The sequence below is a fragment of the Hoplias malabaricus genome, chromosome 2 (genome assembly GCF_029633855.1).
Source record: "Hoplias malabaricus isolate fHopMal1 chromosome 2, fHopMal1.hap1, whole genome shotgun sequence".
Classification (NCBI taxonomy): domain Eukaryota; kingdom Metazoa; phylum Chordata; class Actinopteri; order Characiformes; family Erythrinidae; genus Hoplias; species Hoplias malabaricus.
The window spans coordinates 78,132,760-78,155,667 of record NC_089801.1 but is presented as its reverse complement, the minus strand read 5'-3'; the positions used below and the strand labels follow the sequence as shown (position 1 = coordinate 78,155,667).

At 42.5% G+C, this 22,908-nt stretch overlaps 1 long non-coding RNA gene and 1 pseudogene across 1 annotated transcript; both read right to left on the bottom strand.

The window, feature by feature from the left end:
- The window catches only part of LOC136678082 (NACHT, LRR and PYD domains-containing protein 3-like), a 30,377-nt pseudogene extending 14,773 nt beyond the window's left edge, over nucleotides 1-15,604 (bottom strand).
- A 55-nt stretch (nucleotides 15,605-15,659) lies between these two features.
- LOC136687388 (uncharacterized) lies at nucleotides 15,660-17,961 on the bottom strand. The gene is made up of 3 exons (XR_010800464.1): nucleotides 17,936-17,961; nucleotides 16,058-16,171; nucleotides 15,660-15,713 (listed from the first exon to the last, which is right to left on the bottom strand). It is a non-coding gene; the product is annotated as an uncharacterized lncRNA (long non-coding RNA).
- Between the last annotated feature and the right edge of the window lie 4,947 nt (nucleotides 17,962-22,908).

The window sequence follows — 22,908 nt, the reverse complement described above, 5'->3', positions numbered from 1 at the left end:
CTCCCTTGCCCAGAGCAGGGTTACCGGGGCCTCACCCTGGAGCCAGGCCTGGGGGAGGGGCTCATTGGCGAGCGCCGGACTTTCACCTATGAGGTCCGGCCGGGCTTAGCCCGAAGGAGATACATGGGTCCACTCTCCCATGGGCCCACCACCTGTGGGAGAGGTAGTAATCCGGGTCTGGTGCATTGTGGATCGGGTGGCGGTCGGGGTCAGGGGCCCTGGCGTTCTGATCCTCGGTTACTGAAACTGGCTTTTGGAACATGGAACGTAACCTCTCTGGTGGGAAAAGAGCCTGAGCTGGCGTGAGGTTGAGAGGTACCGGCTAGATATAGTTGGGCTCACCTCGACACACAGTATGGCCTCTGGAACCAATCTCCTTGAGAGAGGCTGGATGCTCTTTCACTCTGGAGTTGCCCAGGGTGAGAGGCGTAAGGCAGGTGTGGGCTTACTCATAGCCCCCCGGATTAGCGCCTGTACGTTGGGGTTTACCCCAGTAGACAAGAGGGTAATTTCCCTGCGCCTTCGGGTTGGGGAAAGGGCTCTGACTGTTGTTTGTGCTTATGCACCGAACAGCAGTTCAGAGTACCATGCCTTCTTGGGGACCCTAGAAGGAGTGCTGGAGAACACTCATTCTGGGGACTCCATTGTTCTGCTGGGGGACTTCAATGCTCACGTGGGTAATGACAGTGAGACCTGGAGGGGCGTGATTGGGAGGAACGGCCCCGCTGATCTGAACCCGAGTGGTGTTCAGTTATTGGATTTCTGTGCCCGTCACAGTTTGTCCATTACAAACACCATGTTCGAGCATAAGGGTGTCCACAAGTACACCTGGCATCAGGATACCCTAGGTCGCATTTCAATGATCGACTTTATAGTCGTATCATCTGACCTGCGGCCATATGTTCTGGACACTCGGGTGAAGAGAGGCGCTGAGCTGTCAACTGATCACCACCTTGTGGTGAGTTGGATCAGATGGTGAGGGAGGATGCCGGACAGGCGTCTATCACTGGGGCTGAAGTGGCCAAGGTTTAGGGAAACTCTTTGGCGGTAGGGCCCCGAGGGTGGATGAGGTTCACCCCGGGTTCCTCAAGGCTCTGGATGTTGTGGGGCTGTCCTGGTTGACACATCTTAGCAACATCGCGTGGACATCGGGGGCAGTGCCTCTGGACTGGCAGACTGGGGTGGTGGTCACCCTTTTTAAAAAGGGGGATCGAAGGGTGTGTTCCATCTATAGGCGGATCACACTCCTCAGCCTCCCCGGTAAGGTCTATGCGGGGGTACTGGAGAAGAGAGTCCGACTGATAGTTGAACCTCGGATCCAGGAGGAACAATGCGGATTCCGCCCCGGTCGTGGAACACAGGACCAGCTCTTTACCCTCGCTAGGATCCTGGAGGGTGCATGGGAGTTTGCTCAACCAGTCTACATGTGTTTTGTGGATCTGGAGAAGGCATTCGACCGTGTCCCTCGGGGTATTCTGTGGGGGGTGCTCAGGGAGTATGGGGTATTGGGCTCTTTGTTAAGAGCTATCCAGTCCCTGTACAAACAGAGCAGGAGTCTGGTTCATATGGCTGGCAGTAAGTCTGACTGATTTCCATTCGGAGTTGGACTCCGTCAGGGCTGCCCGTTGTCACTGGTTCTGTTCATAATTTTTATGGACAGAATTTCTCAGCGTAGCCAAGTGGCGGAGGGTGTCCGGTTTGGTGGTCTCAGGATTCCATGTCTGCTTTTTGCAGATGTTGTGGTCTTGTTGGCTTCATCGAGCCGGGACCTCCAGCTCTTGCTGGACCAGTTTGCAGTCGAGTGTGAAGTGGTAGGAATGAGGATCAGCACCTCCAAGTCCGAGTCCATGGTACTCAGTCGGAAAAGGGTGGAGTGCTCTCTCCAGGTTGGAAGTGAGATCCTGCCTCAAGTGGAGGAGTTTAAATACCTCAGGGTCTTGTTCACGAGTGAGGGAAATATGGAGCGTGAGATTGACAGGCGGATCGGTACAGTGTCAGCAGTAATGCGGGCTCTGTACCGGTCCGTTGTGGTGAAGAGAGAGCTGAGCAGAAAAGCAAAGCTCTCGATTTACCATTTAATCTACGTCCCAACCCTCACCTATGGTCACGAGCTTTGGGTAGTGACCGAAAGTACGAGATCGTGGGCTGAAATGAGTTTTCTCCGCAGGATGTCTGGACTCTCCCTTTGAGACAGGGTTAGGAGCTCGGATATCCGGGAGAGACTCGGAGTGGAGCCGCTGCTCCTCCACGTCGAGAGGAGCCAGTTGAGGTGGTTTGGGCATCTGGTTCGGATGCCTCCTGGACGCCTTCCTGGAGAGGTGTTCCGGGCATGTCCAACGGGGAGGAGGCCCCGGGGCAGACCAAGAACACGCTGGAGAGACTACATGTCTCGACTGGCCTGGGAACGCCTCGGTATACCCCCAGAGGGGCTGGAGTCGGTGGCTGGGGAGAGGGAGGCTCCGACTGCTTCCCCCGCGACCCGGACCCGGATAAGCAGTGGATAATGGATGGATGGATGGATGGATGGATGGAGGTCTTTTATGATTTAGGATTGACATTTATGATCACACTTAGAGGAACACTATGTAAGAATGGGCTTTTTTGTCTCCTGAGCTCCCCCTACCTGTTGCTGAGTGTAATTCATGTTTATAGTACTGTAATCAAAAGAACTTTTACACACATCTCTCTCTCTAGCTAGATTCTACTTGTAGTGAAATAAACACTCGGGGGCCATAAATCGTTACTCAGCTCTCACCATAGTTCTCCACCCCTTGATTCTGAAGTTGCATAGCCAGGTTTTAGGGGACCAGCCCGGCACAGCAGTGAGAGAGGCGCTATTCCCACTCTTACATGTTGGAGGAGCGTCACAAACATTTTGAAACTGTAATTTTAAGGTAGCGCAGCAGGTAGTGTCGCAGTCACACAGCTCTAGGGACCTGGAGGTTGTGGGTTCGAGTCCCGCTCTGGGTGACTGTCTGTGAGGAGTTTGTTGTGTTCTCCCTGTGTCTGCATGGGTTTCATTCAGTAAAATGTCCCATTTGATATAAATAATATAAGAACATAGTGAACATGTGCTGTGTGTAAAATATAAAGTGAATCATGAAGCTGAAGCAGCAGAGCCACGCCGTCAGACCTCCACAATCTGATATTTCAAACACTTTCACACATTTCTGTCAGAAATTAAAAAATAAAAAGCTTGTCTTACCTGAGTATCTCCACTTTACTGTTTGAACTCTTCAGTCCGTCAGAGATCAGCTTCACTTCTGATTCCTGCAGCTGAGTGTCTCTGAGGTCCAGCTCTTTCAGGGAGGAGTTTGGTGATTTCAGAGCAGAGAAGTGAACTTCACAGGAATTCATGGTGAATTTATACACATTCAGTCTGCAAAGCAAAGTAAATACAGCACAGTTCAAACAGAATGTGGATTTCAGACTCAGAATCAGTATGAGATTAATGAGTAAAATAATACTTTCCATTATTTACATTATTCAGAGGGGCATTAATAACAGACTCAGTCTGAACATTTTTTCTGAATATTGTTCTGAATATTTTCAGCACTGTTTGTATTCTCTTCTCCACGTGAACTTTCACCCCCAAAATTAAACTCTCATTAAACTCCCTCTCACTTCGGGAGGCAGAAACGGGGGAAGAGAGAGTGTCACGCCCTCGTCTCGTCATGTCTGTTTTCCCCGGTCATGTGCTCATTTTAGCACATGGCTATGTTTTGTTTATGTCCTAGTCTCCGCCTTTGTTTCGCCTCCTCGTCTGTCATTTGTTACCCTGCCCCCTTGTTATCTGTATCAGGTGCGTCTCGTCAGTGTCTTGTATTTAAGTCCCCTTCCTGCACTTCCTGTTTGTTGGTCATTGTTCCGTGTACCATGTCAAGTCTGTCGTGTTCCTTAGTCTCTCCCTGTTATTGGTTTCCACGTTGTCGCTGTATTTCCTCTGTCGTTTCGTTCTTTCGTCTGTCTGTCCCGTTAGTCCTGTTTAACTCCCCGTGTCCCGTTTATCCCGCTTGGATCCCCGTCTCAATGGAAAATAGCTACAGTCTGCTCTAAATGTCACAAAATAAGCAGTGAATGAAGGAATAAATTGATTTGTTAAATGTCAGTTACAGCTTCATCCTGATCAGGGTCACGGTGGGAACAGAGTCTTAATAAAAATCACTCTGAGCAAAGCAGGAACATCACACTCTCTCTCTCTCATTCACACACACAAGTGCACTAGGGGCTGTCATCCTCGGAGCCTGAGGATAGAGGTGGGCGATACCGGAAGTTTTGGTATCGATCCGATACCAAGTAAATACAGGGCCAGTATCGCCGATATTGATAACGATACCGCTAGTCTTCACCATGTGCAGGTGGCGAAGCAAAAGACAGGAGCTGGGGGGAGTGTGCGTGCCTGCTGTGCACTGACAATGCCATATGGCGTTATTTTTGTGCCACAATTCTGCATGCGCTCACGCGGGGATATTGCCGCGTGGATATTTCGAGCAAGCAAGAAGGTTTCTGCGCGTGCGATGTCTCTGACCTCTGAGGTTTTGTGTGTGTGTGTGTGTGTAAAACTCAGGAGGGTTGCTCAGGTGAGTTGATTTAAACCTGCCTTCCTCTCTCTACATGAACAGTTTTTGAACTGCAGTATTAAGCTTTCTTTAGAAAGTTATTTACTGGTCTCCGGCCTTTATGTCCTTCCCTAATATTCCCACACGTGCGCAGAAACCTTCTTGCTCGCTCAAAAATATTTATGCGAGCTCAGAAACCTTCTAGCTCGCTCGAAATATCCACGCACATGCAGAATGGTGGCTCAAAAATAACGACATACACCCACAGACTTTAGCGGGAGAGAAAAAAAGCTTGAGTTTTTCAATCTTTTTCCATTGGTCGATATTATCGATATTTGGATCGATCCGCCCACCTCTGCCTGAGGAGCAGTTGGGGGTTGGTGCCTTGCTCAAGGGCCCCTCAGCTGTGGACTGAAGGAGGACAGTGCTTTTCCTTCACTCCCTCCACCCCCAATTGTTCCTGCGGGTCATGAGGTTTGAGTCAGAGACCTTCCAGCCCCAAACCCTCTTCTCTGACCACTACACCACAGCTGTCCATTTATAACACCTGAAATATTAAAACTAAGACTTTACCTCAAAGATGAACCACCAAATGTTCCTAATAAACACACGGAGTTGACTGGTTTAAAACCTTGTCACGTAAACAATCTCAGAGCCATCCTCTGCACCATTAAATGGAAAACTATGTGAGCTTTGAATGTTGAATATCAGAAACATTTAGATCACTTCTGTCCAAATCACAGACCAACCTTTATTAAATGTTCTGTGTAAAACTAGAGCAAATCTTACTGTTTCTACAAACCTTTTCTATTCAGGAACACACAGAACTCTCACCTGATTATCTCCAGTGTACAGTGTGAACTCCTCCATCCCTCAGAGACCAGCTTCACTCCTGAATCCTGCAGGTCAGTCTGACTGAGGTCCAGCTCTTTCAGGGGTGAGTTTGGTGAGTTCAGAGAAGAGCAGAGACTTTCATAGGAATTCAGGGTGAATTTACAGTCTGTGAGTCTGCAAGGTAAAGTAAATACAGGAGAAAGTGAAGTTAAAATAGAGAATGTGAAATTCAGACTCACCTATTATGAGATTTTCATACATCAGTACTTCTCCAATATTAATTATTCAGGGGTGTGTACATTTGTTCTGAATGTTATTCTGAATATTTTAGTGCTATTTACATTCTATTTCCACAAGGAATTTCACTCCAAACTAAACACTCTTCACTCTTCTTTCACAAACAGAAACAGAGTGAGAGTAAACTACATTCGGCTGGAGCAGGAGAATACACACCTAAGAGCAGGGGAGTGAGTGACTGGTCTTAGTCTCACTTTAGCCCAGGGTCTAGTCTCTAGTTCTTCCTTGAACTGATCATCTTCTGTCGTGTCTTATGTATGTGTAGTAGTCCCTCTGTTCACAACAGCATTAATATCATTACTTTACTAACTCTGTTAACGTCTTCAGTGGGTTGTAGCACATTTCCATTTTCCTTTCACAGATAAACTATGGTGTTGTGCTCTATCACAGCTTTTTAGAGAACTGCAAATGGAGCACTGACCGTGTTAGGCCTGTGAAGAAATGTGTCAAAAACTGGATACGCAGTTACAGATAACGAATGAATGAATGGAAACCTTGTCTCACTTTTTCCTTTTCTCAATGCAATTAAGGAACATATCACATGTTCATCATGATCATAGATTTTCTGAAATGCAGCATATTAAGTATTACTTCTTATTATTATTATCATTCATTCATTCATTCATTCAGTCTGTAACCCTTATCCAGTTCAGGGGCACAGTTGGTCTGGAGCCTACCCGGAATCACTGCGTGCAAGGCAGGAACACGCTCTGGAGGGGGCACCAGTCCTTCACAGGGTGACACAGACACACACACACACTCACATCTACAGTCACCAATCCACCTACTAACGTGTGTTTTTGGACCGTGGACACAGGGAGAACACACCACACTCCTCACAGACAGTCACTAGGAGCAGGACTTGAACCCACAACCTCCAGGTCCCGGGAGCTGTGTGACTGCGACACTAACCTGCTGCACTACAATGCTGTAAATTATTATTATTATTATTATTATTATTACTATTATTATCACTGGTAAAATGCTGTTTCTCTGATTTCTGCTCTGCAGGAATGGTTCTCTGTCTCTGTGCCTGAGAATAATGTTTTCTTTTGGGAATAAATGTCAGTTTACAAATAGAATATAGTACAAACACAAATAGTAAAATCTCTCAACCTTATGGATGTAAAAACAATGGTCTAAACTTTTTGAGGGCAAACTACAGCCAATCAGAGCAGGAGAATACACTCATTATCCACATGGACATTCATCCAAAATCTCACCTGAGAGTCTCCAGTTTACAGTTTGAACTCTTCAGTGCCTCAGAGATCAGCTTCACTCCTGAATCCTGCAGCTCAGTCTCACTGAACTCCAGCTCTTTCAGGGGTGAGTTTGGTGATTTCAGAACAGAGCAGAGAGTTTCACAGGAATTCATGGTCGGCTTACAGCCAGACAATCTGCAACACAATGTAAACACAGTGCATAATACAGTAAAAAATGTGAAGGTGAGGAACTGTCTGTTAGTTTGGTTTGTTAGAGCAAATGTGACCGCTTCCTTTTAACACTGGTGTTCACCAAACAAACAGCAACTCCTTTTTTATTCTGTGCAGTGGAGGAATTTCAGGTGCTGTTTTGACTCCTTTATCCATTTGACCACGTCTTCTTGTGTTTCCAGTTGAAAAAATACCACCAGGTACACAGCCCCAAGAAGTGCTTTAAGCTCAGTGTGGGGCATTGTTCAGACGACAAAACTAATGTCATACATGCGCCGCTTACATACGTCATACATCATCGCTTTTTTTAAAAACATATTTGGTTCAGGACCAAACCAGGACTAAAATATAACAATGCTTGAATTTACATATTTGCTCCAACCCAAGGAAACTGAACTACAATCTGAACACTCCTTGAAATTCAGCCTCACAGGAATAAAAATGATCAGACTTCAGGAAAATACTGCTTTTATAAACATGGGGGATTTGTGTGAGATACAGTGTGAGTGAGAGAAAACAAGAGAAAGACATCAGTCTTATCCATGTTCATCAAACTCCACCTGTTCTGTAACGTCTCATTCATTTTATTTATCACATCCTAATTATACACACAGTGAGGAACTTCTACTCACAGTAAAACAATCTGGAAACTTGTCTCAGTCAACAACAACACTGGAATACATTAACAAAAAATTAAATATATATATAAATAAAAAAAAATAAATAAATAAAAAATAATAATTAAAAAATATATTAGAAACAACACTCACATGGCCTTTCTGCAGTTGCTCACAGCTGGGATCAGTCTCCAATAACCCTTCACAGTGGTGTTGTACTTCCTCAAGTCCAGTTCATCCAGCACCTCGTCTGAGTTCACGAGCATGTAGGCTAACGCTACACACTCTCCAGCAGACAGTTCCTTTTCTGAGTGTTTCTCTGATTTGAGATACTCCTGGATTTTACTGGATAAAGAGGAGTCTTTCATTTCAGTGAGACAGAGGAACAGGTTGATAGATCTTTCAGAAGGAAGATCCTCTGATGTTATTATGCATATGATGTACTGGACTGTTTTCTTGATGCTCTCAGAGCTGCTCACTGTGTGTGTCAGTAGGTCCTGCAGGAGTTGTTGATTGGACTCCAGTGAGATGCCCAACAGAAAACGGAGAAACAGATCCAGGTGTCCAGTCTTACTCTCTATAGCTGTACGCACAGCTCCCTTCAGCAGCTCGTCCAGTGAAACACTGTCAGACCACTTCCTGGTTATTGGCTTCAGAAGCTTCAGTTCCTCCATGTTGTTGCTCACATAGCAGTGAAACACATAGAAAGCAGCCAGGAACTCCTGAAAGCTCAGATGCACAAAGCAGTAAACCTTCCTCTGGTAAAGCACAGACTCCTCCCTAAAGATCTCAGTGCAAATCCCAGAGTACACTGAGGCCTCAGTGACATCAATCCCACACTCTCTCAGGTCGTCTTCATAGAACATCACATTGCCCTTCATCAGCTGTTTGAAAGCCAGTTCAGACAGTTTCAGAAACATGTTCCTGTTGGATCTCAGGAGTTCCTGTAGAGTTCCTCTCTCATCTTCCTCCTCATACTTCTCCTTCCTCATGATTGTCTGAGTGCACAGGAAGTGTGAGTACATTGCAGTCAGAGTTTTAGGGATTTCTGTGGTCCCTTGTTTCATGATTCGCTGAAGCACAGTGGCTGAGATCCAGCAGAAGACTGGAATGTGGCACATGATGTGGAGACTCCTCGTCGTCTTAATGTGGGAGATGACACTGTCGGCTTGGTGTTGGTCACTAATCCTCTTCCTGAAGTACTCCTCCTTCTGTGGATCATTGAATCCCTGAATTTCTGTCACACGGCTGATGTACTGAGAGGGGATCTGATTGGCTGCTGCTGGTCTGGAGGTTATCCAGATGTGAGCAGAGGGAAGCAGGTCTCCTTTGATGAGGTTTGTCATCAACACGTCCCCTGAAGACACCTTAGTCACGTCTAACACTTTCTCACACTCTGAGAACTTCAGTGGAATTCTGCTTTCATCGAGGCCGTCAAATATGAACACAGTTTTACACACGTCATATTCCTTTGTGTCCAGACCTCGAAGCTCAGGATGGAGGTCACACAGAAGTCCATGAAGACTGTACTGTTTGTCTTTAATCAGGTTCAGCTCTCGGAATGGAAGCACAAACATGAACTCTATATCCTGATTGGCTTTTCCTTCAGCCCAGTCCAGAATGAACTTCTGCACAGAGACAGTTTTTCCAATGCCAGCAATGCCTTTAGTCAGAACGCTTTTAAGTTTTTCCACTTGTGGATCTTTATCTTCTTCTCCTTCTTCACGTCTCACATCTTCATCCATCACAGCTCTGGTGTTGTCTTCTTCCATTTCTCCCATCGTACACTGTACAGGGTTAAATATGTCTAAACAGTTTATTGGTGTATCTGGCAGGTTTTGTTTCCAGGGTTTGTTTTCAATCTGTAAAACTTCATGTTCTTCATTCACTCCTTCCCTCTCTCCCTCGATGATGTAGAGCTGAGTGTAAACCCTGTTCAGGAGGATTTTATTCTCTTGTGTTTTGAATCCCTCAAATAAGCTCTCGTACTTGTTCTTCAGGCTGATTTTGTTTCTCTCTGAGACACTGATCAGGACGTCATCCACTGGTTTGTATTCATCCAGCTCCATGGACTCCTCCGTGTGTGGAAACTGAACAGAGCCTGTTTTAAACCTCCTTCTGCAGCAGGGACAGGTGAAGTCTCCTGAGTGGACAGACTGGTCCCTAAGGCTCCTGATGCACTGTCTACAAAAAGAGTGTCCACAGGTGATAGACACTGGATCTGTCTGAATCTGCTCACACACTCCACACCTGGAACAGTCCTGGAGCAGCACATCCCTCCTAGAGTGGGTGGATGAAAATGAATGTCACAATCACAAGAGGAAGTATTAATTAAATTTTTAAACAGATTGACAGTAATTTTTTTCTTTTAAGTTTCACAATTCTGATGTCCAGGTCATTAATAGGATTTTCCCACTCAAAACCCAGTATACTTATTAAATAATGTACAGTCTTTATATATTTCAAACTTGACACCTTCTCAATAGTAGCGCCATACATGCAGTTTAATGTTCTGTATAATATAATGCTCTATTTCAATAAAGAAAAAAATTAAAATCACATCATATTTTTCCAAAACTAAACTGTAAACATCAAAGCCTGTGTTTTTGTTGTTTGTTTGTTTCATGTAAAAATGCATGTTAAAAAATTATCACCAAAACCAGGAGACCAGATTTTCTCTGTCAGCAGGGGGCCTTGAGAGCAAGTGTTTAGGGCATGGACACAAGTCAGTATGTGTCACCCTAAAGCACACGAAGTCACACGAGTGGAGTGTGAACATAGCATGCGATGGGCAAATCTACATCATGGACCATGTGAATGTCTCATGGATAAACACACTCTGAAAACCTATAATGGGAAAATGTCACTGATACAATGAAGGTGACCTGTGTGCATCTCTAGCCTTCCTGCTAGTGAGTATCTGCCAAATTACACTAAATTTCTCATTCATAAGCTCAATTAGATTGGTGATTTTTTTCAATTCACTTTTCTTAGACAAAAATATACATATATTGGTAAATTAAATACACATTTTATTGGTAAATTAACATCTCAGAATGGATGTTTTCTTCCATCTCATACCATAATCCTTATTAAAATCATTCTAAAAGCTGTTAAGCAGCCGATAAAATCAGGGAATAAGAGTTAGTGGGTAAAAGTATATATATATATCCAGCCATTCACATGAAATAAAATACCTCATTTATGATTTATAGATACATTTTCATGTAAGTCACATAACCCACTTTTGCACACTGAGCTAATCATATGCAGTACCACAGGGTGTCACTGAAGAGTAATTTCCAAATGTGTTCAACAAAAACATCAAGTCCTTTTCTCTGTCGAACCAAATCTACTTCTCTATTCACAAAGACTCTCTCCTTCACGCCACTCTGAATTTCACAATTCTTCTGGTTTTTTTTTTGTTTTGTTTTTTTTTTGAGGTACTTATCATTCTGTAGTTTTCAAACTGTCTACACTGCTATTTAAACTAAATCCATTATTATACATTTTGTTTAGTCCAACTTTTTTCTCCAAAGCAAATAGTTGTTGTGCATTTCACTCTTTGGTGAATCTCCCCTGATCTCCACAGTGGCATCCTAAATTAAAAAAAACAATAACTATGACGCATCCAGCTCACTGAGATATGCAAAGGAAGAAACTTGTAAACGTGTCTGTCTTATTAATAATTACTAAGACTTATCAGCAATTTTGATGACTCAATGTTCAACCAGGAAAAAAGATAGTGCTTAAAAATAATAAAAAATGATAAAAAAATTTTCATCAAAGAAGCAGTGCACACCCATACCACAGTCAGAAGAGAAGCTGTGTTGCTGTTCTCGGCCTGTTACAATACTACAACAAAACATAATAATACTAAAAAGAGAAGCCAACAACTCCACAGAGAGATTCCTGATACACAGTTTGTTAGCCTGACAACAGGTGTGGATCCAGCAGATTTTCAGAAAGAAAGAAAGTGTTTAACTAGCATCTTCAGCGTGGATAAAAACAGATATTCTGGTCCCTGATGACATTACCTACAGGGAACATGTGCAAGAGAGAACAAATAAAGGTCCTAAAACTAAACCTTTTCAGACAAAAAAAAAAAAACATTTCAAGGACTCAAGGATGTGTTTCATTAAGCAGTAGTGCACACCATAAAGTGAATATGTGCTGCTGTTTTTGTGATAACAATCAAATGGTTTGAGTGTTTTCTATGAGTCAACATCACTGGTGGCCATTAGCAGATATACAGAGCTAGTCAGTCTGATAACAGATCTTGATCCCTGATTTACAGAAAGATTGGAGATGTATAATTAAACATTTTCAGCACAGCTATAAAAACTGATGTTTCGTGATGACATTACCTATGGGTAACATGAAGGATGCGAATAAACAAAGGACTTTAAAATGAGCCTCGTGGGACACAGCAAGAATTATTATTTTTTTTATTGAAGTGTCAAAGGTGCTGGACGTCAAATGTCTATGTGATTGAGTTACACTAAGCAATAAGACCAACATCAACTCGAGGGATCGAGGGATCACCTCAACTCGAATTTATGCAAATGAGCAGTGACTACAGCAGCGACTACAAATGAGAAAGTCTCTCTTGTCCAACTGAACACACGTGTGGAGTTGGGGCCTGATGATTTGTTCTGCTTCGTTTATATAATTAAAATGAAAAACAATCACAGCAGAGTCGATGTTGACTGAGCTGTAAAGGGCCTATATTTATCAGTGAGGGTTTAAAACAAAGAACAAAAAAAAAAAAAAAAAAAGAAGATAACAAAAGGTAGATGAAAGTGGTTTTATGATCATTATAACTATAAGGATACTAAGGTTCCCATGACACAATGGTACAAGCAGTAATTTGGGGCTAACTGCAAAACAAATTATTGTAGACATTAGTTGTGATTGATTAAACCCCTTTAGCTTTTACAGTAACTTTGACGTATAACTGACACATTTATAACACCACGGTCAGAAGTGAAGAGGTGCTCCTGTTTTTGTGTCTCACCTCACATCAGTACGGTGTCTTTCACTACTGAAATTAACAGGATCAATCATCGAGATGTTGCTCTTCATTGACACACAGCTGGGCTCTGGAGATTCTGCTCTGAACGTCTGCCATCTGAAATAAAATGTGGAGAACAGAGAAAGAGTTCAGTGAGGATATTTGGAGAAAGCTACAGCTGACGTTCAGGGGAGTGGAAAAGGGAAAGAAGGTGGGTCGGCAGAATTTTTGAAAGTTTGTAACCTGCCACACCAGACAATAAAATACTGGACCCGTTTAATGCCCACACAGGAGGAGGCATATTACTCCTCACCACTCCCTCCCCTTGGAAGATCAGATCACAATCTGGTTCACCTTATGCCTGTGTACAAACCCCTTGTACATAGGGAACCAGCCATCGCCTGCACAGTGAAGAAATTGTCTGAGGAGCGTGAAGAAGCTCTGAGAGAGAGGACACTGATAATTTCACCCACTGCAGAACACATTATGTCAAGTTCTTTGTGGAGAACACTGTACCTGCTAAGTCTGTTCTGTTTCTCCAACAACAAACTTGCTATAACCCTGCTTTCTCTCCTGAAAGAAAAAAGAGAGGTTCTAGCTTCTAGATCAGGAGTTAATGACAAGTTGAGAGCTGTGCAGAGGGAGCTGAGTAGGAAGATCTGGGAGGGGAAAGCCAACTACAGGAGAACAACAGTGGAGCACAGTGAACTGATACAGGACTTTGTAGAGTGGTGTATGCCGTATCACCTCCAGATCATTTCAGTGAAGACTAAAGAAATGGTGGAGTATTTCCACAGGAGCAGACATAACTCCCCCCCGATGCAGTACCTGAGTTTTCACCTCACCAATAGTCTGGACTGGTCAGATAACACTAGAGCACTTTACAAAGAAAGTACAGAGCTCCTTGCTCAGGATCATTTTAACAATACAGCTGTAGCATCAGCCATCTTTTATGGAGTGGTTTGCTGAGGCAGCAGCATATCAGCTGCAGATAAGAGGAGACAGGTTACATTTATTAAGAAGGCCAGCTCTCTCCTGGTTAGTCCCATAGACCTAGTGCAGGAAATGGGGGAAACTTATGCAAATGAGCAGTGACTAGAGCAGCAACTACAAAACAGAAATTGACGTATAACTGACACATTTATAACAGCACGGTCAGAAGTGAAGAGGTGTTGCTGTTTTGTGTCTCACCTCATATCAGTACGGTGTCTTTCTTTACTGAAATTAACAGGATCAATCATCGAGATGTTGCTCTTCATTGACACACAGCTGGGCTCTGGAGGTTCTGCTCTGAACGTGTGCTCTCTGAAATATAAAGACGAGAAAAGAGAAAGAGTTCAGTGTGGATATTTGGTGAAAGCTACAGCTGATTTTGGTTTGAGTGTTTTCTATGAGTCAACATCACTGGTGGCCATTAGCGGATATCACTGACCAGTCTGAGATTATACAAAGGTTTAGTGTTTTAGATTTGATACATTAATCTAAGGGGCCTTCAGTTCGGTATTCAGTATTTCTCCTGACTTCGCAACATTCAAAGAGCGATATCTGACACAGAGCTGGTCAGTGTTTTGCTTAAAGTAAGTGTTTCATAAAGCAGCAGTGTACACCACGGTCAGGAGTGAAGATGTGCTGCTGTTTTTGTGTCTCACCTCATATCAGTACGGTGTCTTTCACTACTGAAATTAACAGGATCAATCATCGAGATGTTGCTCTTCATTGACACACAGCTGGGCTCTGGAGATTCTGCTCTGAACGTCTGCTCTCTGAAATAAAATGTGGAGAACAGAGAAAGAGTTCAGTGTGGATAATCGGAGAAAGCTACAGCTGACGTTCAGGGGAGTGGAAAAGGGAAAGAAGGTGGGTCGGCAGAAATTGTGAAAGTTCGTAACCTGCCACACCAGACAATAAAATACTGGACCCGTTTAATGCCCACACAGGAGGAGGCATATTACCCCTCACCACTCCCTCCCCTTGGAAGATCAGATCACAATCTGGTTCACCTTATGCCTGTGTACAAACCCCTTGTACACAGGGAACCAGCCATCCCCTGCACAGTGAAGAAATTGTCTGAGGAGCGTGAAGAAGCTCTGAGAGAGAGGACACTGATAATTTCACCCACTGCAGAACACATTATGTCAAGTTCTTTGTGGAGAACACTGTACCTGCTAAGTCTGTTCTGTTTCTCCAACAACAAACTTGCTATAACCCTGCTTTCTCTCCTGAAAGAAAAAAAGAGAGGTTCTAGCTTCTAGATCAGGAGTTAAGGACGAGCTGAGAGCCGTGCAGAGGGAGCTGAGTAGGTAGATCTGGGAGGGGAAAGCCAACTACAGGAGAACAACAGTGGAGCACAGTGAACTGATACAGGACTTTGTAGAGTGGTGTATGCCGTTTCACCTCCAGATCATTTCAGGGAAGACTAAAGAAATGGTGGAGTATTTCCACAGGAGCAGACATAACTCCCCCCCGATGCAGTACCTGAGTTTTCACCTCACCAATAGTCTGGACTGGTCAGATAACACTAGAGCACTTTACAAAGAAAGGACAGAGCACACTACACTTGCTCAGGATTGTTTTTTTAACACAGCTGTAGCATCAGCCATCTTTTATGGAGTGGTCTGATGGGGCAGCAGCATATCAGCTGCAGATAAGAGGAGACAGGATACATTTATTAAGAAGGCCAGCTCTCTCCTGGTTAGTTACATAGACCTAGTGCAGGAAATGGGGGACATTTATGTAAATGAGCAGTGACTAGAGCAGCAACTACAAAACAGAAATTGACGTATAACTGACACATTTATAACACCACGGTCAGAGGTGAAGAGGTGCTGCTGTTTTTGTGTCTCACCCCATATCAGTACGGTGTCTTTCTTTACTGAAATTAAAAGGATCAATCATCGAGATGTTGCTCTTCATTGACACACAGCTGGGCTCTGGAGGTTCTGCTCTGAACGTGTGCTCTCTGAAATATAAAGAGGAGAAAAGAGAAAGAGTTCAGTGTGGATATTTGGTGAAAGCTACAGCTGATTTTGGTTTGAGTGTTTTCTATGAGTCAACATCACTGGTGGCCATTAGCGGATATCACTGACCAGTCTGAGATTATACAAAGGTTTAGTGTTTTAGATTTGATACATTAATCTAAGGGGCCTTCAGTTCGGTATTCAGTATTTCTCCTGATTTCGCAACATTCACAGAGCGATAACTGACACAGAGCTGGTCAGTGTTTTGCCTAAAGTAAGTGTTTCATAAAGCAGCAGTGCACACCACGGTCAGAAGTGAAGATGTGCTGCTGTTTTTGTGTCTCACCTCACATCAGTACAGTGTCTTTCACTACTGAAATTAACAGGATCAATCATCGAGATGTTGCTCTTCATTGACACACAGCTGGGCTCTGGAGATTCTGCTCTGAACGTCTGCCATCTGAAATAAAATGTGGAGAACAGAGAAAGAGTTCAGTGAGGATATTTAGAGAAAGCTACAGCTGACGTTCAGGGGAGTGGAAAAGGGAAAGAAGGTGGGTCGGCAGAATTTTTGAAAGTTTGTAACCTGCCACACCAGACAATAAAATACTGGACCCGTTTAATGCCCACACAGGAGGAGGCATATTACTCCTCACCACTCCCTCCCCTTGGAAGATCAGATCACAATCTGGTTCACCTTATGCCTGTGTACAATCCCCTTGTACATAGGGAACCAGCCATCGCCTGCACAGTGAAGAAATTGTCTGAGGAGCGTGAAGAAGCTCTGAGAGAGAGGACACTGATAATTTCACCCACTGCAGAACACATTATGTCAAGTTCTTTGTGGAGAACACTGTACCTGCTAAGTCTGTTCTGTTTCTCCAACAACAAACTTGCTATAACCCTGCTTTCTCTCCTGAAAGAAAAAAGAGAGGTTCTAGCTTCTAGATCAGGAGTTAATGACAAGTTGAGAGCCGTGCAGAGGGAGCTGAGTAGGTAGATCTGGGAGGGGAAAGCCAACTACAGGAGAACAACAGTGGAGCACAAAGCACTGATACAGGACTTTGTAGAGTGGTGTATGCCGTATCACCTCCAGATCATTTCAGGGAAGACCAAAGAAATGGTGGAGTATTTCCACAGGAGCAGACATAACTCTCCCCCTGATGCAGTACCTGAGTTTTCACCTCACCAATAGTCTGGACTGCTCAGATAACACTAGAGCACTTTACAAAGAAAGTACAGAGCTCCTTGCTCAGGATCATTTTTTAAACACAGCTGTAGCATCAGCAAACTTTTATGGAGTGGTCTGATGGGGCAGCAGCATATCAGCTGCAGATAAGAGGAGACAGGTTACATTTATTAAGAAGGCCAGCTCTCTCCTGGTTAGTCCCATAGACCTAGTAGACCTAGTGGTGGGGCAAAGTAGGATGTAACCCAAATAAGGATCCATGCAGGAGAAATTTTCAGGACTCTGTAATCGTCCCCTCTGTAGGACTATTTAAGTATCGTCTCATCTAAGATCAGCTCTGTGGAGTGAGTGTGTGGTCTGAGAGCATGGAGAAAAACACACTGGTCTATATAGATAAACATCATCTCATACAAGAATGTCTCCATGGTTACAGTGGCTCTTGCTTGGAGAAATGCCCTAAAAGTGTTGTTCCTTACTGCTTGAGCATGTGTATACACCAAAAAAAAAAAACCTTTTCTTCTGCACAATTCTATATTTCACTGTTCTGTGTGCAGTTTTGCAATTGCCCCACGATTCAGGAGTTCCTGTACGTCAGAGTAAACCAGAGGTAATAAGCCTCAGCCACAAACGAGGGCAGAATCTATACTAGGTGCAGCCTCAGGTATATGGGACAAGTGTAATAACGCCCTAATAAGCCATTAGCAGACATTATTAACTGGTTTGAACTGAAATAATTAAATACTAATAATAATGAAATAGTCTCTGATAGGCGCAAACTCAATTTCAACTCTTCAAGTTATGAAACAGACGTTATACTGACACCTAGTGGTCTGGATGTTTGAGGTTCTGTACCAAAATCTCATTTAAACATGGGCCTCTATGGGGAAACTTGCTCTATGGGAAATAATCTGGTCCATTTGGAGTTTACAAAGCTATTTGTTTCTTCACGATATGTGAGTTTCACTATAAAAGGAATGTTAAAGCAATCATAAATATCTTACAGCTTATTTAAATTATTAACAGATGATAACTCACTTTGTGTGACAGGTTCCACTGCTGACGTCTGTTGTGTTTTGAGGCTCCATCATGAAGTTATCACAGACACAACTGGAGGCTGGACATGCTGCTTTCTGCTCCGTTGGAAGAGGTTTTGATTCGAAGTAAGACTAGGATTCTGAAATATCTGAAATTCTGAAAAAAACATAAAGAAAAAAATATATTTAACACTGAACAAGTTAAAACTCATTACTTCAACAAACTCTTCCCCTTAGATTTCATTAGATTTGTTAGATTTCATCACTAATCGACACATGCTCACACCGTAAGAACGCCTCGTGCGTGAGGAAAATCGGACTACGATTATTCCAGCTTTTCACAAAAACACAGTTAAACAGCTGCAGGGAACATCAACATCTTTACACTGGTCAATCAAACTCTAACGTCAACACCTCATGACCCCCCCCAATAACTTGTCCATAAATGATTATGAGTTCAGAGTTCATCACATGGTTCACACATGAAGTAAAAGCACCAAGTTTCTGTTTCTCTTAAATATAAACAGTTCAAAAGAGACCAGTGAACCTTAATATACTCTGAACATAACACTAAATGTTCAGGAGAACTCAGTAATATCACTCTCAACCACAAAATGTCAAAATGACCTGCCAAAGCTGCAGCATAATTTATCATCAGACAGAAATGCACATCTCCAGCAGTCATTGTACATTAAATTATCACGTCTTTACTTAGTTCTGCCCAGTTATTTCTGTAAATACCTTGGAAGTAACTTTGGATAAAAGAGTTAGAAAAAGCCATAAATGTAAATATAACATAATGCATGTTGTGAATACTGAAGAAACTAAAGCAAAATAATTTCAATTTTTGTGCCCAAGTGTGAATGTTTTCTATAGATTTATTATTAAAACGAATAAAAAAGGATGCAATTTGTAAAATGGGAAAACTAACCAAATTGACTGAAATTAAAGTTAAAGGAACACTACATGATATTTTTATCTAAAATTACAACTTCAAAATCATTGTGTTCCTTCACTGACCTGTAAAAATGAAGAGTAGGGCCTCAGCTGTCATTACTGTGGGCTGAGCACTGCAGAAACTGCACCATGTAAATTTTGGAGGAGGGCAGGAAACCACCCCCTCCCAATTTATTACAGTACAGTGCTGTCAAAATTAATTACACTAGGGAGAGCTCCAGGAGAAAAAAAAATACAAATCTTACCTAGTGTTCCTTTAACTGAATTTATATTTAGTTAACTGAAGAACTTGCATTTAAACATAAGCAATTCAAATTTATATTTATTTTGCGTGTGGTTGTGTGTGTGTGTGTGTGCACATGCATGCACAATGGTTAATTCAACATGTTCTGATTTTAAAAGTCAGTGAGAATATTCCAAAAAGATTGTGTGAATGTGCATACCTAGGTTGAGATGTATTAGTTAGGGTACTATTTACTACTAGGGAGTGTCTGCCGTTTTGTGGTGTTGTCCGAATTCTCATTGAGCGATTTGATTCCCTATAGAGTACACTAGATTATTACCCACAATGCACCGTAAATCCAGTGAACAACTGATGTACACTACTTACGGACTAATATCCCACAATGTACAGCGGTTTAATAACATAAAGGTTTCCAGTCTTTTTTGTGGTATAGTGAGTTTTGTTTCTAAAAGGTAGGTTAACAGTGCACTGTTTTCCATCCATCCATTATCTGTAACCGCTTATCCAATTTAGGGTCGCGGGGGGTCCAGAGCCTACCTGGAATCATCGGGCGCAAGGCGGGAATACACCCTGGAGGGGACGCCAGTCCTTCACAGGGCAACACACACACATTCACTCACACACTCACACCTACGGACACTTTCGAGTCGCCAATCCACCTGCAATGTGTGTTTTTGGGAGGAAACCGGAGCACCCGGAGGAAACCCACGCGGACACGGGGAGAACACACCAACTCCTCACAGACAGTCACCCGGAGCGGGAATCGAACCCACAACCTCCAGGCCCCTGGAGCTGTGTGACTGCGACACTACCTGCTGCGCCACCGTGCCGCCGTGCACTGTTTTAGTAATAGTAAATGAGATTTGAGTATAAAACATTAGTTAATAGTTGTTGCTTACTGTAAAATAAGTAATAAAAATGTGTGATAACTTAATCATTTAATAAAGATGATTCTGAGAAATCACTTTTACTATTTTTATCTTGAACTCCACCAAGCATTCCGACAATACAACCAGCTCTCACATGTGCACTCTGATCTCTCTGGCTGTTCTTCTCCTGAAGGTCCTTTCACAACACGTGGCTCCACAGTACATCCTACTGGAGTAAAGTGGTGTTGCACTCACTAGGAGACTTGGAGAATTAGGATACCACAAAATGCATTCAGATTGTAGGGTTTTCTAATCATTTAAAATATTATACACCATTCTCAATAAGTTTGTACTTGATAAAAACAGGCAGTGTATTTGAATTGTCTTAATTTGGTAACTGACTATAAAGCTAATATTCAGCGGTGGGTGTTCTGAGGTAATGACAAGCCCTTTTGTGATCACAGCAGTAGGTTACAGCTTAATATTTTAATTCACAGATGAACTAATACAGCTCGTCTCAGGTCCCCAGTCCTTAGAGCACGTCTACCTCTCTGTCTCAGGGCTCAAATCTTCACTAAAACCAACAGGACTGCAAGTATGACGGACATCTTGATACTGAATACAAAAGTGGAGATTATTGAATAAATGGAGCTTCAGCCAAAACACTGCCAAACTCTCTCGTGTCTCGTGACGAAAGGTCAAGCTAATTTGTTTCTGGAATACGTACTTGTTGTCTGAATTCCCCTTTTTTGTCGCTCACTGCTTCCCTAGATATATAGTGTTCTAAATAGTGCAGCCTTTATAGTGATCAGTGAACGAGTGAACAAGTGAATCATTTCAAACACAGCCCAAGTTTTTTTTTATTTGGTCCAGGCCGCGGTGTGGATAATAACAGTGGCTACAGTGGGAAAAGACAAACGGCTCCTGTTGGCGATTGGCTTAAAAACATGACCGGCAACAAAAGTCTAGTGTCTGATTGGCTACAATAGAAAATGGCTGCCAGCGAACCCGCCCACTTACCCCCACCCCCTCTACAGCGAAGGGAGAAGGGTGTAGTTTTGAAACCGAAAGTAACGACATAAAACTATAAATTACGATAAATAACGATTGTAAACTACATTAAACTAGTATACAGTTAATACACACACTCGGCTGTGGTCATTGCTTGACTCCAGCAACACAATTAAAACAGAACCAGGCTTCGCACAAACAGCTGCGTGTGCTGCGTAGTTTCCTGAACTCCATTTTGTAACTAGTTAAAAAGTAAACACGACTAAAGCTGAAAGTAAACTGCCGAGAACAACAGCTACAAACACACGGGACTCTCTCTTTAACCCGCTGGATAATCCTCACACACTCCGTTTTTAATGTTGTAAAGGCTTACCGTCTCAAACACCAGCAGCTTTATCTGGTCTCTCCTCTCACTCTGACCTCGTCTCCTTTCAGTTTCAGGATGTGGGCGTTGTTCCGAAGACTGACCTCCCAACGTCGCGCAGCGGTATGAACACTACAGATAACACTCACAATTTATTTCTGTTTATAAGAAAGTGTTAAACTTAATTTACTGCACATCCTAATAATTTTAATGGATTTAAATATATTTGGACTCAAATATATCCGTATTATTAAAGCGTTTTTAAAATAAGACACACAACTCAACCATGACTAGGTTGACAAACGCTAAGAGCATCTCCTCATTGTTGGACATTGTGAGGGGTGCTCACCGACCTGGGTTACTGTAATCTGAGCAGTAATGAACACTGCACTCCAATAGAAAGGCTGGCTAAAGAAAGTATAAATCATTGTTAGGAACAGTGTTTAAGCTTTAATTGTTTGAATGTTACTCACATTAAACCCTCTAATACCTTGTTTAAAAGATCAATATAGAAAAACATGAATTCTAGGGTATGTTTATTTCTGGTGTTTAAATGTATTTCATGTCAGATCTTTCTCACTTAGGATGCTAGAAAACTGCAGATTTGAGCACCATCTTTCTTTTAATCTTTTTAGTTTTAATAGTAACTCTCCAGTCCAAATGTTTTCTGAAATACTAGATCTCAGCAACACTCTTATGTTTTTAATATTTAGTCATTTATGTGTCCCTTTATTTAATCAGATTTTGATGTTTTCATTTCTTTTCTCCCACATCCTTTATTTTTGTATTTGTAAACCACTTTGAATGAACACAATGTATGAAAGGTGCGCTATAAAAATATCGCCTTGCTGTGGGACTGACCAGAAATCCAGGGTTTATTTAAATGTAGACTCAACATAGGATTTTGAGTGTGTGTGTGTGTTTGAGGAGGGTTGAGGGATTGGTTAAACCCCACAAATATCAAGTTTTTTAGGTGTGTCAGGCAGTGGTGCTATTTTTGACACCTGCCAAAATTATTCTCCTTGCTCATCTCTGGAGGGTGAAGCCTGATGCACATCAAAGCTATTTGGGTTACATTACATGGTAATGCATTTTATTGTAGTATTTATGGGGAGGGTTTGGTTAGGTGAAAATCATTCAAAGATATTTTTGACACCTCCTGAAACATCACTTTCCATTTTGTCTGGGTTGTGAGACCTGATACACATCAAATCATTTTGGTTACATGACTTGCTCTGTAGATACAATTCTCAAATGTACCTCATTTTAACAGTGAATAATATAATGGGCAGTGCATTTTTGTCAATTTATGCCTTTTAATACAATAAATTAAATTCTGTAAATACAACAGGACAGAATAATGTTTATTGTAGAGGATGTGTAATTTATTTAAAATCAAGGCATAATCAATATATATATGTCTGATTTGTTTTCAATAAATATTTTGATTATGCCTTGATTTTAAATAAATTACACATTATATTATTAACACACACACATTAAAACACACATTATATATTGACACCGAT